This window comes from Mercenaria mercenaria, chromosome 8, assembly GCF_021730395.1.
Source record: "Mercenaria mercenaria strain notata chromosome 8, MADL_Memer_1, whole genome shotgun sequence".
In the NCBI taxonomy this organism is placed as follows: Eukaryota; Metazoa; Mollusca; class Bivalvia; order Venerida; family Veneridae; genus Mercenaria; species Mercenaria mercenaria.
This window is the reverse complement of record NC_069368.1, coordinates 20,959,242-20,976,368: the sequence shown is the minus strand read 5'-3', so window position 1 is coordinate 20,976,368 and position 17,127 is coordinate 20,959,242.

Below are 17,127 nucleotides of genomic sequence, written 5' to 3'. Positions count from 1 at the left end.
GACTGATGTCATTCCGTGTGAATATTAGAGGATGAGCTACGCGTGATATGCATAATTCTGTCAGAGATCTATACAAGATGTCTGTTAACTCCCTTCGGAAATACGAGTAACATATAAGCTGATAATATTACTTTGTTTGCATGCATTTTAGTTAATTTCATTTTCTCTAGATCTCATTTATCTTATTGCTTTTAACGATTGATTAATTTGTTGTACTAATTTTGCGGCAAAGTAACATTGTTTTTATCCTAGGACATGGCAAAGGAAAGTCAAAGAAGATGGAATGAGCGCATCAGGTAGGTAAATATCTTGCTTCACCGCTTCAGTAGGTGTGCAATTTGTGATTCGTGACAAGTCAATCTGATTTTAATATTTTACACTTTATATCACATGCTGTCATGCCGAAAGTCCAAAACTGTTACAGTACTTTGCTTCAGACAAGGGGGATAGAGCCTTCAAACATAGTAAATGCAAATATAGTTATGAAATAAACGTTGCGAGTGTTCCTTAACGTATCATTTACTGTAATTATATTACTTTTAGGAACTTTTAGATTGAAGAATAACATTTTCATATAATGTAATGGTAATTTTAGGAACATTTTGTCGCCTCTTTTAAAAAAATAAATTTATGTTGTTTCTGATAATTATCTACATATCCTTAGTGGTGATGAGCGTATAAGAGTATGATTTACACACGTGGTTGATTACTGAATATGCAGTAAAGTCTTTAAGTGAAGGTAAAAATAGTCGTTAATATTTGTTTCTACAGCAAACCTGCTGGTTACGATAATACTATCGCTACGGTAACCCATAAAATGTCCGTCAAGGAAATGAAAACGTGGATTAAAATCGCCAGATCCGACGGTTTTCGTTATTTTTGATCACCGAATATTTGAAAATGCCAGAATTGGATATGTCCGCAGACTATTATAATGACATAAAGGCATATTTAAAACATCAAAAATGATGTTTTATGATTTGATTGCAGAATTATTTATCATCGTCTTTAGCTTGACAAATGTGGGTCGTGTCTTAAGAGTACGAACCAAGAAATAGGGCATTACTATTTCATCGTAGGATTATTGTCATGCGTCTATATAAATTGGATTTGTTTGTTGTGTTAGCATGCCATAATATACTATTAATGTAGTCAAGTGAGGCGGTCATAAAGGAAAATTCATGAACGTATTAAACTGTGTGGCAGTTATATGCAGCCGTATTCAAAGAAATTGTGCGCAAGGTTTTTGATAATGTACATCTGTAGCATATGAGGCATTTAAATAAAACAGTTTTATTAATTTGTTAGTTATTCTTGACGAAAGAAACAGAAGTGGAATAAAATGAACATATTTGTGTCAAATGCCCTTTGCTTACATCTTTAGAATTATGTGCCTTAATGTTGAAAATATGCTATAGTCTGTTTATAATATTTTTTATAATATGTTTGGCTAATAACAGTTTCTCTAAATTGTTTTTACAAATGGCTCTCATTTGTTTTGATTAACAAATGTCATGCCCAAAATACGTTTTATTACATCTTGCAAAATTTATCTTGCATAGATATGCTTTCTTAAATGGATACTAAGATAGAAATTGCTGATATGGAAACAGAATGGTCTTTCATTGCAAATCAAATGCCATGCCGTGTGAAAATTATACAGATAAACATTGCCTAACAAATTTATGTTTTGTACGGTCAACAGTAATTGTGTTCTTATTATATCTGGTTCAGAGTGATCACAAAAACGGCTTCAAATAAGTCGGTGATTGGGGCGTAGGGGTGTTGCAAATTACCTTTCATGAATAGATTCAATCCCTACTACTATAGGAATTTATGTTCTCTTGAGAAATAAATCTATGTTATTTTTCAGTAGGTACACAAGAGCTATAATTTCTGCTTCTATTACCCTAATCCAGTCCATACAATATAACATGCCTCGATTAATCAATTTCACGCACGAGCAGGTCACGGGTGTGGTCAATTTTATCATTTTATATTTCAAACCGGTTTATTCTTTCACAAATAATTAAGCAGACAAGTCGGATAGTTCGTGTACAAAAATACCTTCATCACATGTTTGAAGAGCTGGCGTTTTCCAGTCAAGTTGCCACAAAGAGGAGGATGCAAGAAAAATGCAGATAAGTTTTTGAACAAATTGTATTTTTTATTTATAACGTATTTCATTATTTCTCGTTTATATTGTCAAGTGACTTTATTCAGATATCCATTCATAGAAGTAATATGCTATACTGCATATGTAACTCGTAAGAAATTTATGCAGACTGAAATCAGTCTGTCTGCCAAAGACGTTAATATTTCAGACTGGGTTGACGGAAGTTTTAGACATTAATAAAGTTGCTAAGTTGTAGTTGGTGTCTGGCCATCAACTTAAACAGTTATTGTATATCATACATTTTTCTACTCACTCTCAATTTGACGGGATGTCATATGCACATCGATTATGTTCGCCCACAATTGGAGTACTGTTCAAGCGTCTGGTATCCACGGCAAATATCTCTTACTAGCAAAGTCGAAGATGTCCAAAGGTCAGCTGCTAGGTACGTCATGTACGACTACAGTTACACCAGTAGCGTTACACAAATGTTGAAAACCTTAAAATGGAATATACTCCAATACAGAAGGTCATACAACTCATTAGTAATGTTTTACAAAATAAGGGCCCAGACAGTTGCAGTCGACCAATCTCATCTTATCCGAACTAGAAACCTTAATTACTTAATCCCCATGTCTCACACTCAGTACTTTTCTAACTCCTACTCCCCAAGGACAATCCGACTCTGGAACTTGCTACCAACTTACGTCAAATCTAGCCCCAGTCTCAGTGTCTTTAGAGAGAGGCTGGCGGTGGTATGTAACTGCATTGCCTTTGTCCTATTTTAACTTTAGCATACTGTCCTTTTTAGCTTTTATTCCCTTAACATTTGTAACATATCATTTCTTTAACAACTGTTTCTCTGTCGGAGACAGTTGGGTGAAAGATGTAGATGTAGCTGTAGGTTTTGCTGTGCACTTATTATATTAACAATAAAAGCAGTTTTATTGCCCCGCCAATATAAAGACACAGATATGCAAAAATATGATAGCTATTTCCCTTAACAGTGCTGCAGTGAATAAAACAAGTCACTTCACTTTAGAGTAAATCAATATGTAAAATGTGATAGCTAATTTCTTAAACTTTGAATTGTATATAATACACAGCTCTAAAAGAAATGAAAATGTACACTTATTTTAAATATCTCTGTCAAAGGTTAGGGGGTCGACAAAAAACTAAAACAATCAATGTTTACATCTTTTCTTCAGGAAAAGTGATATCAAAATCGAACGAAATCATATATTGACGTAGATATCCATGTATACGTGCTGATGATATAATATCATTTAAACAGGCAGTGAAACAAACATAACTTATTAACCTACAACAAATACTTTAAGTTATACAAGAGGTTTGTTAAAAGCCGACTTGTCCAATTATAGCATGGTGTATGTAACATGTAGAAGTTAATCTTCTAGTAACCAAAGTAGTGTTTCAATGCCAAGAGCGGCTACACTTTACTTACATACTTTCTTTACTCACTAAGAGCTGGTACAGCAGACATGTTTGAATAAGAGGTATTTCCCAAATAAGTTTATGACAAATATAATTTTACCATATATTTAACTAAAGACAGGTATTTTGAATTAAACGTCCTCTCCACTCTATTTGTATTCGCCTTTTCCAGTGTTGTTTTGAGCTTATAACTTTAATTCAATTTTTGACTGCTAGCTTTTCACTATTAAACAGGCATTTAAAATACAATAATACAATTTTGTTTTGCACACTGTTCTTTTGGTTCATGTGCTGTTCTTTTAATTCAATGAAAATTATTTTATGCTCATAGAATAATCATGGTTTTCTGATTTATTTCAAACTAACACGCAAATCCGACGGTGGAATGTATGTTTTGCTGTGCTTTCAGATGACCAAATATGTATGTGTCAATGTGTCAAATGATTCGAACAGCGAATCAAACAAGGAAACTGTCTGTCTGTTCAAACTTCTAAGTATTTTTATTTTTTCCCATTAACTGACTCAATAATCACATATATGTCAGCAAATATCATTGCAAAGAACTAATACAGACACGTACACCGTTTCTGAGAATTTCTGTTAAGTTTTTCACATTTATAGATAAGTGCATGATGTGGTGATTAGTGTTTATACACATTTTATAAATATTGTTATGCTAGAAACAACAATGCATTGCTATTATGTTTAACTGTGAAGAGGTTGCGTTCTTTTGAATGTGGCTGTATTAACTGGATATTTGCACTAGGTCTTTTGTTATATGCTTCAGTGCCAGGGCGAACATGTCTCAGTATGATGTATGGACTGCAGTATGGGAAGTATAAGTTACAAATATGTTAAAATGTAAGTGAAATTCTGCTTTCGTAGTAGAATTTGTAAGAATATCTTTGTCAACATTTTCTCGCATGATTAAGACTGTGGCATTAACATAAATGAACTCTTACAATTAGGGTGTCAATAACTGACAACTGTCGGTATTACCCGACATTATCTGTGATTTATTTATGACGTTACAAGTTCTTCTTAAATGTCTGTGAGTCCAAGCGAAACTCCTGCGCACTATCGTTTTATATCAAGATATTGTTCTTACTGACAGGACGTATCTCCCACAGCAATATTTGGAATAGTTATTGCAAGTCGTAAGGTGGGTAGTGTTGTCTCCCTTGAAATTGCTTTTGAAAAATTAGTTATTTACACGTTTGCAACACGAGGACAGGTAGGAAAGATGTCCTTGATAACAATTATGGAGGAATATATTACCAAGATGCCAAGGATACAGGAAAGAATGGGGTGTCGATATCTGCCGACACAAAAACATTGTGTCGGCAGTTTTCGACCCCATTAGAAAATTCATAGTCTAGATTGCTTCTCTAACCTGTTCATATAGATCTTTTATGCTTCTTTCAGAACAGAATAGATCCCTTTTAGATATACATATATAAATTCTGTAAAAAATAGGCTTGTATTTCACAAGTAAATATAAACAGGCGGGAAAAATATCCGTATTGTACCTTTCGTATTGAATGTAGCCGGACTACTTTCATTACATGCATGACCTGACACAGTTCTATACATAGCGTACATAAAAACCTTACTAAGTTCCATTTTAAAATCGATAAACATTGAAAATTTCGTTCAGTAACAAAACAGGTGGAGGCATATAATAAAAGGTCATTATAACAGTAGCCAGATCTGGGATTTGTATTTGGCTCTCGTGGATTTTGCCTCGTGAGATCCTATCTGGCAAATATCCACTCGAGCACTCGTATACAGTATCCCAGATAGAGCTACTGTTACAATAGCCCTATTATATTGAGACTTTTAGAGCTTCCCTTATACGAATACAAGTGCGATTGAGCGCTCGACCTAGTTTCTTAGAACAAGTGGCAGGGATTCTGATTGTCTGTCTGTTTATTAATGTGTCTGTTCGTTTGTCAGTGTAATTAACTGAAAAACTTTTCAGTTGCCTACATTATCAGACTTAGACTCTGATATAAACTATTGCTGTTACTAAAAACAGTAGGTCCATGATTTGGCAAGGTTTACAGACATGTAACTGTGTACGTACAAAAATTTAACCCTGCTTACTTGAAAATGTGTTATAATGTGTTATGAAAATAAGGTGCTTGGATACATCTTATATATTCTAGACATTGAATGATATTGCGTTTCGTCTTTTATTGACTTTATAAAGTTCTACTGACTTTATACTAAGTTTAGAGCTAGTCTAGGTCTGTGTGTATAACATCAAGGAAAAAGCATCCGACAGCCTTACACACACGGCCAATATACAATAAAGCTCTTGTAACTTATTATCATTTTTATTTGTATGTTTTTTTTTCTTGCGTTACAACTGACTTCTGGAGCTTCATCTCGTAGCTTACTCGTCGTTTGTCAACATACTTGATTTTTTTAAAAAAAAGTGAGGGTGTCCATAACTGCCCAATGGTGTCGGTAACTGCCTCCACGACTTTTAGTATGTGTGATTGACTTGTACTCGTATTGCCTCACAGCTATTGCTATATGGACTATTTGATGATGCGGACGAATAATTAATAACGTTGAAAATTGGTTTGAACTAAAATTATCGTAAGTAAACAATCAGTTATCATATGCTAATGCTTAAGGTGTCGATAACTTCCTTCATTGCTCTATTACAACACGGAAAGTTGTATCATGTCGAGTGAAATTCAGTTCCAAACATAACTACTTTAGACAAAAACAAGACAAACTATTAGTTGTAATTTGTGTTAATATCCTGAAACAGTTTTAGTTTGAATGGGTTAAAATCATTTACATTTTATAGCTAAAACACATTTATTATAATAAGCTACTGTATAGCTACTGTACAGTACATAGATTGCATGTGATGTTTTTCACCTACGTAGCAAACCAGTTCTCACCTTTATAACAAGTTATGAAAGCCAGATTAAATTAGAGCTAAACAAACAAAGTGGTAAGATACAACAGTATTTTTTTTTAACAAATCAAGTTCTATTACAATTATATTTCATTATTGTTGGGTTTGTATTTGAAATAAAAGAAAATGCATTCATGCACCTTTTATAAAAATAAATGCTTTGTATTTTGAACAATGATATCTCTTTATTACTGGATTTTACTATAAATAAAAGAAAATACATTTAGGCCACACACAGGGGGCTATATATTCCCAAATGCATTTTAATATATAAATTTCTTCTGTCCATATTTCTTTTTTATTTATTAAAAATGCAACTGAATGCCTCTTTAATTTCCAATAAAATTCAGCAATGATATTTTTCTCTGGTTTTATTTAGTTACTTAGATAAAAAGATCATAATAATTGAATTAAAAAACTTATTTATCCTATTCAGTTTAAAATAATTATCATATTTTTTTTAAAAATAAATGTGAGTTTTGAATCACTTTACTGTAAGACATTTCTCAACATGACTGAGCAATTACAATTAGTATATTATCAACTAAAATAATTTTGTGTATACTCTGAAAAAAAAAGCTGCTTTTCAATCAGTAAAATGCAGAACACAGGAAATAACCAATTTATGATCCTCTGACACGGACTACATGTCAAGTCTACAGGGGTTTTATGGACCATTATCAGAATGGACCAGACATGATTCTGTTTACTGGGGATTAAGATGTCTGGCATTTAGGGGGCGTGGGGGTTGGGGGTCACTTATATCTTTGCCATTTTCTGTCTGGTGACAAATCGTTAGGTACCTAGCAGGAGCCCAACAATGATCAATGCCTTGCCCATAAGCTCCAACCCTACATTCACAGCATAACACAATTACCTGTTAACGTTTAAATACTCAAATTAGAGTAAGCAGCCGATATTTACAATTTCACATTTGTGTAGCTTCAGGATACTAATTAAGTTAATTTCAGCTTTTTGTCCAATCAAAGCAAACTGTTATACGGGGAAAGTGGCTGATTTAAGGTTAACACGGAGACATTTGCTATGGATAAAGACGTCAGGAACCAACGGATGATAGAATTTCCTAGTATATGATTCCTTAGAAAATGAGAATCCTGATATAAACATCAATTAATCTGATGACAGAAAATGTTAAATAGCCATGCATTTTTAGCGTTTGATGTGTTCCGATAAATTATATATAGGTCGAATTTTTATTTTGCTTTGAAATCTTGTTGGGCATTTGATTAAAAAGTATACATGTTGAAGGTCTTGCTCTGATTTTGCATAACAATTTTGTAAGATCGGAAAGTGTCCTAAATTATGAATTTAACAGCAATTGTTGTTATCATACGATTAAGTTATTGTCTGTGCCGTACCCACTGACTTAAGATCTCATGGTCGAAGAAAGGATTTTCTTGAAAATTGCGTCGTTATGCAAGTGTAATTTAGGAGATAAATGAGACAAAATCAATAAACAAGGAAATAATGGTTATACAATTGTCAGTGGTTATGATAAATCTTTGTAGCAGACATATAAAATGTCGTTTGGTCAGATAGTGTTTTCAGGGCATCATTATTAAACCTATAAATATTGGATAAACGATAGACAGATTGTTCTGCCCTAATGGTGTTTCGGAATTAGAGATGAAACTGTTGGTGGATCATGGTGATTGCTGGTAATGTGTTTTGATTGAAATCTAAGCAGAAGCAATGTCTTAGTATACTTTGTATAGAAATAGTATACTTAGTCTAGAAATCCTGAATATTGACTGCAATTACGTTTATTATCAGATATAAAATATCTTTCATACAAATCATTAATAAACTCATCAGATACAACAAGTCTCAGATATATATTCCGAAACACAGCTTTTTATATCATGTTTAATAATTGCACAATAGACAAATGCATTCAGTTACCTTTTTACGTATTTCTTTATCTCTTCAAAGTTGTCAAAGCATCACTTATAATTATATATGTAAATAGTTTTGCTTCATCTTACAAGCAGCATATTTATTACTCAAGATTTTTTCTTTGGGTTAGCGTCAAACCGACACAAATGTAGGTCATATGGCAACTCTCAAGCTTTGATGATGGAAGGAGATCCCAGGTGCTCCGTTGTGCATTTTTGCTTTATGGGCGAGCACCTGGTTAGAAATACATGTACCAACCTTCTGTAAGTCAGCTGGAGGGCTTCCTCACATGAAGAATTTAATGCCCGGAGTGAGGCTCGAAACCATATCGGTGAGGGGCAAGCAATGCAAAGTCCGTGAAAAACTGAAGAACAACTGTTACGTTAAGGATCATTTAACGAGCATCAACCTACCATGTATTAGTTATAAATGTTAAGAATATTATTGATTATTTTTGTTGAAGTATGTGAGCGATGTTCAGATTCTAAAGTGTCTAAAATGGTCTGTACATAATGCTAACAGATTGGTACACTTTTGATATCATTCTACTTTGCCATAAAATTATATTATGCTTTCATATAAAATATTCGACGGGGTCATAAAGTATCAAGCCGAATCTATTTCTGAGATGAAGGAGACTGAAATAGAATAGAAATATTAAAGAGAGAAAAAACAGTTTACGAAAAAATTAATATGCGGATATATAGCAGAGCTCAGATTGTTTGTGGTCCGCTTGAAAATAACCTTAAATAAGTTATATTTCAACAAATGACATTGTTCTTTGTGTCGTAAAAAAATTCAGTCACTCCGATTTTTCAGTTCCGTACTGGCATACACTCAGTGACAGATACATTTGCTACAAGACACCTATACATCTGCTTCAAATGTTCAAAAAGGGGATATTGAATAAGATGCAGTGAAATGAACCACAGCCTCATATTGCCACATTTCAGGAAACGGTCGACAAAATCAGGTACTGTACTACACTACGGAATATAATCTGGAAAGTAGATCCCTCGGAAGCAGACACGGTTTGATTGATTCTGTTCATGATCAGTGTAATGGAAAATGCAACATTGCCCACACCCCCTAGCACCGGCTTATATAATAAGCAGTATTCAATTTTCAAATCTAAATGAGTTGAAATCAATGATCCCGAAGGACAAGAAAATATAACAACACTAAGATGAAGTCGAGGAAGCCTATTTAACCGAATGACTGCTTATACACCTAAAAAAGAAACTTAGCGTAAATGTGCTCAATAGATACTGACTGCTACATGTATGAACGGAAATTATAACAGCAAAGAATATGCTTATTCCTAAAGCAATAAATAAATCCATTATTATTGACAACAATAACAAATGTGAAAACAATTTTTGAGGTCAGCATAATACTGCCCAAATAATTCGTTGAACATTTTTTGTCATTCCTGGACAATTTGTATCACTGTTATTCCTTGCATGAAATCTCAAGCGGCTTAAGATATGATGATAGAACATTGCGTTTACCGCCTGTTCTCCGTTATCATTTTGGAATTCAATCGGATTAAATGTAAAAGCATCAAGGAAGCTAATGACTGCGATTACTCTTTCCACCAGACATATAAAAATATCATTCGGGAAATTAAGAGTCTCCAGCGTAACATCAAAGAACCAATTCATACGACAATTCAGTTTGCACATACGATAAAATAATGAATCTAACATTTCAGTACATCAGGGACTAATGTAACAGTTTTGACATTGTTGATAAAATTCCTAAGTTTGTGAAATTCTATACCATAAATGCTCACCCTGCTCTATTGGTTCTTTATTTAGCCAGAATGAAGGACACGGAAAAAATATTCGCATTCTGAGAATGTGTAGGAATACTGTTTCGATATTAGTAATTAAATTACTTCTGTATTTTGTGGATAGTATCTTTTCTTTAAAAATAAAAACGACAAAATAAAATTTCCAAAAACTACCATCAGATATCAAGGGTAAGCCTCCCTGTTGCTCTCAGTAACAGTGCAACTTTGTTACAAGATACTGTAATGATCGTAACTGAAGCTAAAGTTGTTTGTCCTATCTGCTTACATGTCTTTTTGAATTAGATAATGCAACAAACAAACACGAAAAAAGCAAAAAAAAAAACCAAAAAAAAAAAAACAAAAAAAAACGCTTCAATCAATGTAACGACAAGTGTAATTTGAATTATTTTAATTTTAAATAATCAGTTATAACTGCATAAACAATTTTACGTGATTAATTCTCGAAATATTGTTATATACCTATAACTTAATATTTCGTTTTTACGCTTTATATACTTTCAGATTTATAAGTAGTAAATTAAATCTGAGGACGGCCACTCAAGTAAATTGACAACCGAATTTAGCAATTGCATATGCTTTTTTGATTTACGGAAATGCGGTTGGTTTAGCAACATATTAAGTAACATTTGTTAAACAAATTATTTATCTAATTTGTGTTAAAATAGGTTTCACGCTCGAAGCAAATGTCAGATTTGATTAACAGCTTTAACTAGTCTATTTATAGGGTCGTTGCACATTCCTGTGCGGCTGCGTTGATATGTTCATAATTATATACTGATAATCAAGTAAATCGTCGTAAATGATTTGAAATTGTAATACTATAATAATGATTTTCGCAGTCAGATATTTGAAAAATCTCTGAGATAAGCCGATATCAAATAGAAATATAAAAAACGTGTTTAAGAAGATGAAGTGTTGACAGCAGATCATCAGATATGCTTAAATAAATTGCAAAATCGTACGTGACAGAATTTATCAATAAAAGCTGTTGCCGAAACAGACGAAGATATAACCTAATGCGTTCTTGGCATTTGACCTTTCCTTATAGATATTTGGACTTGTTCTATAGCTTAGTTTTATTTCCAGGCCACTACCTTTAAGAATAGTACCACGAACAAGCACCTTGCTAAACACTTTTATTCACATCGTTAGAATTGTTTATCTTTACACACTATTCCAGCAGTTGAAATTAAGAAAAAGATAACATTGTATGTGTACACAGATAAATATTGCAAATTGTTTTTTTTGTATTAATTTTTTAAAACAGTAGGATAATGTCTTTTTGCATACGATTTATTAGTAACTCTGCTTTATAGTATTAAGAAATAAAACAAAAATTTAAGAAATCAATCGAAAGATTAATCAATCAATCAATCAGCAAAACAATCTAGATAATATGAGCATGAATCATTTCTACACATGCTGCTTTACAGGCATTTAGCAAAATGTTCAATGCCGTTTGCATATTACCAGCATTCAGCAAAATATTCATTACATTTGTATATTATGAGATATGAACGTTTACTTTTTAACCATTCTGGCATTCTGTTTTAGATATATAATGTAAATCAGCCTAAATTAGTTGTATGGTTCGTTTACGAAAGGCCATGAATCTAAGTCATTGACGCATATTTATGGAATTGCGTCGGTGGAATGACACAATAAATAAAGCGAGTGGCCTCTAATCTAAAGGGCATCTGTATGCTTTTCAGAAGCTATGCAGACATAAACTAGTATGTTTGCTTTCAGACTGTGTTTGTGTAATGTTTGACATGATAGAAAATTGTAATATTTGGTGTCTGGCAATTCAAGGAAGCAATTTATTTGTGTTATAAATAGCTTCTTGCCTTTCACCGTGGTGGATAGTCTGCCGCCCTAACTTCCAGTTTGCAATACACATTTTATCAATAATTATTTACAAGTTTCTTTAGCTTTTGTTATAGCTGGATTTAGATTCACACAAACACAAGTTTGGTCAGATGACGATCCTTTCAGCTTTTGAGAACGAGCAAAGACTTTAGGTGGCCCTTCAGGCATTATTTTAGTTGAGCAGGCACTTGTGTAAAATCATCGAACTTCTTTCAGTCAGGTAAATGAAATAGATACCCTAAGCGAGGTTTCGAACCCACAACGAGAGATCTGGGGCATTTGACTTGAAGCTATAAACCACTCGTGCACGGAAGCCATTTTTAGGTAGCCTAGTGAATTAAAAAACTAAAGAGATGTATGGATGAGAGATGTTGTTTGCTGTTTAAATTAATATTTGTATACAAAACATCATTCCAATATAAATATCAACATATTTAGACCATTGGCACAAAGAATAATTAAAAAAATGGGAACAACAGATCTGTAAGGAATGATGAAATACATATAATTATCATGCTTTCAAAAAAAAACTGTTTTGTTTTCTTACCACATTACTTCCTGTTAAGACCTTCAAATTTGATCGATTATTTAATGTGGCAATGTGTTGATCCTTTACGTAACGAATATTTGCATAATGCAGGCAAAATATTTTGTCTGCTTATTTAATAAAGTACTACAAATGGAAAGTTTAGTGGCTATTTTGTTCAATGATATTTTGACTATATGCATAAGCGAAACTGACGATGTGAAATACTTCTGCAATTCACCGGCAACGGCCCGTGCGCTCAATCATTAAATGTAAAAAAATACCTTCTCTAAATAGTTCTGTAAATAAACACTGACAGTAAATGTTGACAACTTAAAAGCATTTGAAGATTTCAAACCATGGTTTCTGCTGTTTCGTCTATTGTTACATGCTCCCTCCGGTTCACAGAAAACTTAAAGCTTAATGACCGCATTTTTGAATGCTCAGCAATGTAAAATGCCTTTAGAATGAAGTAGTATTGTAACCGAACATGCCAAAGTCTAAAATCTACATGAAGAAGAAAATGTGTTCGAAAATGGTAAACCAATATTGTTTAAATATGTTGTTTGATATGCATGGCATAAACTACAGCTTGATTTCTTCTAATTTGCATCCAATGTAATTACTAAATACAGGGTATTTTCAAAATATCCATTAACAGATATAAATCAGGAGGTGTGCAGCTTAAAAACCTCATATTTGCATTTATTTAACCATTACAATGTATGTAAGCAGATCAATATATTTTTTAGTATAGAATTGATATTCAGTCAAAATACTGCTGGTGTGAAACACCGACCTTGGTGTTTTGTTCGCTTTCCTAATAGAAACGCGCTATAAATCTGAAATGTTAACAACAATGCACAGTAAATATGTCAAAAGTATATGATTTACGTCTGCTTTTCCTCGATTTGGACAAATTGCAATAACTGCGAAAAAAGCCAGGCAAAGTAGATGTCGATGATGGAATCTAGCCTAAGACTTTATAGGCAAAGATCAGAACAAATGAATAGGAATTTAAAAATAATGTTCTATGCAAAGCAGAATACTTATAAGTCCCTACCGGTCCAACATCGGAGGGGACTTTAGGAATGCTATCCGTCCGTCCGTCTGTTCGTCCGCAAATCTGGATCCTGCGATAGTAACTCAAACAATATTCAAGCTAGCTTCATAAAACTTAGTATGTGTATAGAGGACAGTATGTAGATAACGCAAGTACATAACTTATACATGTAGATCAAAGGTCAAGGACCCTATTGAAGGGCAAGTAAAAATAGTTTCTGCTCCATAACTTTTATATGCTTTGATAGATTATCTTGATGCTATACATAAATGTTCCCCGTGAAGTTACGATGATTCAACGCATAATCTATGATCTAAGTGTAAAACATAAAAACGCTTATGGAAATAAACAGATTCAAATCACCTACATTACAGCAGGTGTTTGTCAGTTTATTTTATACTTCATTATTTTAGTTTGATTGTGATGAACGCTTCAAGCTTATTTGAACCACAGTCAAATTCGCCTCCTGAAGAGCAAATACTGGTGTCATATGAGAATTCGTGTTTGTGACCCCAGTGGGGCTCGCACCAAGGACCTTTGGGTTGCGTGGCCGACACCTTAACCACAAGACCACTGCTCTCCTTATTTTTTTTTATATTTATCAGTTAAAAGCCTGTCTTTTAGCTTCCAACGCTTGTTTTTACCTTTCAGTGCGTACATATGTTTACATTCCGGATACTTTTTTTTATATATATAAGGTAACATCTAGACAACTTAGAGAAAAATATATCTAAAAAGTGAAAATAACAGTATTTACTATAAATTATATTCTGATTCCACTTTTTTATGGAACAATGCAGTTGTTTTGCTTCATCTTTCTTGCCCAGTACAGTTATATGATATTTTGTATCAGGAAAATTCTGTTTACTGCAACGGTCCACAGTGCACGATTGTCTCGTAAAACCCATATAGAATATAAATAATGTCTTTTCAAATGGAGCAAATAGAAAAAAACGTTTCAAATCAACAGCCGGATACTGCGTGAATGCAGTCAAAACATTTGTCAGAGTGTTTACAACAGACTCTCATTTGATGAAATTTTATTATTTGTTTGATCACAGACTGCAAATGCGGGTATGGTAATGAAAACAATATCAAAAAATTTAACGTTTCGTAACCTCCATTTTTCTTATATACGGTATATATTACCAACCAAATGTTTGTTAGAACAAAATATACTGACGGCAGCATTAAAATGTATATGCAAAATGTGGAATTTAGATAAGAGTATGTAGATTAAACCAATTGTTCTTGTTCAACAGTTTAATTTATTTAATAGTAATTGTTATGGGTTTGAAAGATGCCACGTAATCGCTTTCTAGTTTTCTAAGCATAAGGTTGTAGTTGTAAATATGGATATACAATTCTCAAGTAATAAATTAAACTAAACAAAGGCGGCTTAGGAGCATTCGTCCCTATTGGTTGCTAAATATACAATCATAATGAGATAAGAGAGAAATAGTACCGCAACGGTTTACACTATTCGCCAAAACGCTTCCTATGACTATGATAAGGATTTAAAGCTGCACAACATAAAATGAAAGCACAAATATACAATGTAGCTACCCCTTTTTGTATAAAATTGTCAAATTCATTGAATTGCATGTAGGTGGAAACATTGTGCATATTCATACCTGTATGTTTGTCATATATTTAGGAATCAAGTTTCATTTTAAAACATTTAAGTTAGGTTTTAATTGCAAACATTTAATTCAGGTTCTATCATACAGTGTTAATAGTCAGTTAATTCGATCATGTTTCTTTATTTATTTCATTGAAAAATTCTGATTTTGAGAAAATATAAGTACCAAAAATATGTCGTTCTGTACTCATTTTACATAGTAAAAGACAAATTAAACATTTCTGTCGTGTAATGATTTTGCAGTACCATTATACTTACCCTTTAAGAACGAATAATCTGTACGTTTATTATGTTTCCTTAAACAAAATATTGACGATTCATTTTATAATTTGTATTACAATCTGGTTGTATTTCTCGTTTTGCTACCAATTGTATAAACAAATAAAGTTAGATCGGATTGTCTTTATTGATAAAATATCAATGAATTTGACATATTATAGATTTATCTTTTACGAAAGCCATCAAACTAGCTTGCGGAAGGTTGTTGTTATATCAATATATTAATCAAAAGTACCTGAAATTATAATGCCTTGCGGTCACGATTGGTCATCTTCTATTTTAAACTGCACAATAGCCTTATGATCTGATTTCGGTCGATGTGATTTAAAGCCGAACAAATAAGAAAAACAAAAACAACAACAAAAGGAAACCATTAGATTTTTGTATAAGTATCTTTACTCTATAGAATAATTCTCATTTGGTCAAAGTTAAAGTTCTATCGTAGAACAATACAAAACACAGGAAATGTAATAAATCACCGTCTAACTTACTGCAAACATTCAACATCTGCAGCGGAAATAAATGTCAGGAACATTTCCGACGACAAACAATTGCAGCAAAATATTTGCGAGAAAAATATATCTAATTCTGTGACAGAGATGCACTATTTTCTTGGAAGATATTGTCTCTAGATTTAAAGATGCATTTCTGCCATAAAATCGTCTACAGTGAGTTATAAACAGAATGACAAATGTTTCGTGTAAACATAATGACACTTTGCGAATGAGGCATATATGATAATGGAGAAAGGAAGAAAACGAAAGAAACAGACATTAAATGCTGAATAAACAAAATAAAACCAGACAGTTGCTGGTGACATAGAAGCATTAGTTGAAGACGTTTACAATTTCATGATAAAGTAACAAATGTATGATCGTGACGATTCAAAAATCGATTGACCTGAAACTAAAACGCCGTCATATTATTTTAGGCTTTCTTATGTTTTTGTGGCTTCCGACGATAGAATCTTAATTTGCTTCAACGTCCTGTAAGTTATTGTACATTTAATATCTTAAATAAACTTCAATCAATGTATGCTAATAGACTTGAATGTGAGGAGATTTTCTTTATGATAATACTTATGTATTTCTATAGAGCATTATTTTGTTGTCATGATACCGGAGGGTCAAAAGGCTAGATTAAACAACGAAACATTGCACAATTGATTGCTTTCGTCGTTTTAACTTTTAGGATTGAATCACATTCCGTATATAAACTTCAAAGAAAACTCTCGTTTCAACTATTCTTTCCATGAGACATATAAAATTATGTTCAGACAGATTAGTGTCTTCATCGCATTGTTATCAAACTCATTGATGTGACCCTACACTTGGAACTTATGATATACGCTTCCAGTACTGCAAAATATTACAAACTATTGTATTTGTCAAATTCCAGACTTATTTCATAAAATCTTAGAAATAAAAGAAATCGATACTTGATTCAGAGAGCTCAATCAATTAATCAATGCCATTAAGTTAGGAATAATTTTGTCCTTTGATCACT